This window comes from Palaemon carinicauda, chromosome 3, assembly GCF_036898095.1.
Source record: "Palaemon carinicauda isolate YSFRI2023 chromosome 3, ASM3689809v2, whole genome shotgun sequence".
Taxonomy (NCBI): Eukaryota; Metazoa; Arthropoda; class Malacostraca; order Decapoda; family Palaemonidae; genus Palaemon; species Palaemon carinicauda.
The window spans coordinates 17,082,116-17,085,616 of NC_090727.1; positions in this window are offsets into that span (position 1 = coordinate 17,082,116).

The following is a 3,501-nucleotide window of genomic DNA, read 5'->3' on the forward strand; positions in this document are numbered from 1 at the left end:
TGAAATCGAGTTACTACTTTGCTTGGGGTTACTGGGTATTACACAAACTCTTCTTCGCATCATCTAAAAACTAACGTTTAGATGGTAAATTTGGATGAGATGACGGTAATGCAATTCTCGCAATCATTCAGTCTCCCCCAACCCATAAAGTGCACAATTGCGATACATGTTTATCACCCTGTATCACACTTACAGGTTCATGGGATATAAGGATCCAGGACATTTTCAACACCATAATGTTTTAAGCCATGTAAAAAAATAAAAAGGAAGTATTTTGTTGACAACTAAATTAATTACACTACATGCATTGCAAATCCGCTCTTACTCTCGGTGATATTTTTTTAAGGAATGCCAATGATTTTCGCTTCGCCGTGGCTCGCTTCCCTGGCAAATAACAAAAACATCACTGCTCCTATGTTCTGGTGGGCGGTACATGCTGGTCCTTATTATGGGGATATTTTTTTTAAAGAATCCTAATTTAAGTGTTTTGATCTTATAATATACAGGACGGGGAAACTGTCCAACTGTGTACTTGGTTGGTAGGGAAAATGTCCTAGGGGGATATAGAGGTGGGGAAAATCTCCGTTCCGCGGGATGTAAATTCCAGGAATGATGTAGAGGAGGAGGAATTATCATAAGAAATAAGGCTACTCGGATATGGCTAAGGATATTGTATTCCTCATCGGATTTACTACAAGAAGTTCATGTGAATGAAAAAGGGAAAAGGTTCCTGGAAAGACCTTTATATCAATATCATTTCTGTTATTGATGGCACGATTTCAAAAATACCGGAGATATGTCGAGGTTCTCACGGACATTTTTTTTTTTTATCAACATATGTTATTCCTGAATGTTGGGTATTATAAAATCATTCAGAATTGCCTTACGTGTCAGCTCTTCTTATTCAAAACTATTCGACCTTATACGTGTTATTTTGAATATTTTCTTATTCATGAGTATTCACTGTGACACGAGTCTTGAAAACAATTATGTCACCACCGTCTTTTCAATATAAATAAAATATTTAACCAGCTTTTGCTTCACAGTAACTAATTAGGTCTTTATTTTTGAGTGCATGAAAAATGTCATTACTATATCACTGCCTTTTCAAATGCTATGCGCCTCATTACTCTGCTGTTTTCTTTATTTCGAAAACCAACAGGTTATACACAAGGCATCCAAAGTAAAATATGCAAGTCTCGTCTTGTTCAAGATTACTTCAAACTAGTTAACCACAAGTGCTTGGTTATAAACATTACCTCATTAGGGAGATATTTCAAACCCGGTCTTGATTTGCAGATCGCCATTTTCGTCTTATCTGAAAGCTACATTTCAACAGAAACCTTCTACGGCTTCTGACTTCGTCCCAAGAACTCATGGTGTTACCCGCTTTAGGCAGTGTAAATATTCCCAAAGCTATCTATTTTCATCATAGATAAAACTGGAAATACTTAATCGGAATGAGTCTTAATAGTTCATTATAAAGCAAAATATATAAGAATTAAATTTCAGAACTTTCCGAAATGGGTCACGAAAACTGTAATTATGAGAGACGCACTAAAACCTAGAATTGCAAATATAATTGGACCGAAGGAAAACCTACAAAATTAAATGGCCATAGTTGGCAGACCAATAAGCCCTGGGAAACAAAACATCATTTGCGATGTAAAATTGAATTAAGTTATATGACGTTATAATATAATTTGAAAGTAGACAGGCATATGTAATTTTTTACAGGAACACGAATTGCGTTTTACCTGTGCAGAGAAACCCTTATCAGAAAAAGTGTGAAAATTATATAGACGCAATGATCTACAGGGCATCAATAATCGACATGATATTCTGGAATGGAATATCATTCCTCAAATTAATACTCAAAATACAGTAAATGTTGTACATGTCGTCAGCGAACAGTAAATTTCAAACTATTCTATGTGGAAACATCAGTAAAAAGCCTCGTTATATAACTAATCGACATTAAGAAGTATTCTATCATATTGCTGTTCTTGAATTAAAGGCCAAATTACATGAAAAAAAAAACTATGCATACTAATATATGGCTTGATAGTTTATGGCGTACATAAAATGAAAGTATGAAACTTTTAATTGCCAGATGACATAAAGAGCTTGACACTACTAACTAATTGAATCAACGCAACCTCAGACAGATAAGAATAAAAACAATAACTGATTTAAAAGAATTTCAGAGATATTACCTTCAACTGGATGACATTTACAGAATTAAGCACATATATATATATATATATATATATATATATATATATATATATATATATATATATATATATATATATATATATATAATGTGTGTGTGTTTACTGCGAGCTTTGTCTAGTTTTCACTTTATATTTGTGGAATAAGGTTGCTATCCGTTCACGCTAGTACATTGATGTTAAAATCACACGGACATGCCGTCAGCATCTGTCTTTTCCAGGTGGTCATTCTAGAGTATATTCTGGAGCCAGTTTTTACGACGTTCGAAAGGTTAATCGTTTAATTCCCGGCTGACAACGATGATTCGTCTATATAGATTTAATTTCCTGAATCTTGAACTGAAAACTGCATATACAAATGAATTCTACCATAACACTTTCCCTACAAACTAGTATAATCTCAAAATTAGCATACACACACCAATGTACGAAATTCTCACCTTACGTATTTTTTAAACATACTTTCTAAAGATTTTATTTCCAATTCAAAACTTCACCCAAAATGGAACCACAGTATATATCGTAACCCCTGGTGTTATATACTTGCATAGACTAAACACAAGCTGATATCAAATTCAATTTAAAGCATTTTATTTATGATATAAACCCAGTCTTCAATACTTCTGTCAGCAAATTTCCAATAAACAAAATAACCCCTTCTCTCTCAAAACCGTCTTCTTGATATCATTCATCCCTTTCTGACCGGAGGTATTGTGAGAGTGATAAGGATCAATGCTAGTGATTGATTACAAATCGATCACGTTTGGCGGTTTTGCGATTAAGAAGGCTCATGGCTCGATTCCACCAGTATTTTGGATTTAACAGATGACGCTTAATCTCGCTTTACGAGATTGTTATCTATTCAGATTAAACGCGATTCCAGTTTTATTATTGGGTGGCAAAAATGAATGAATTACATAAAGTGAGGACTGAAGCAGGATTACACATGCAAATACAGGAGCCATAACTAATAAAAGCACTTAACGAAAAAAAGTAAATCCTGGCATACCATGCCAATTAAAATGTGTACAGGTGATTTTACGGACACGATTATGAACTCCACCCAACTTCACATTATACTCTAATTTGGGGTCATTCGAAGGTGCAAATCTATACTATTGCGATGACAACAGGATGGAAGTCAATAGGAGAATCAACATCTGATCTATGGAATGATTTTCCAGATCATGGTTCTAAGTATCATGCAAAGAAACCACTCAATAATAATAATAATAATAATAATAATAATAATAATAATAATAATAAT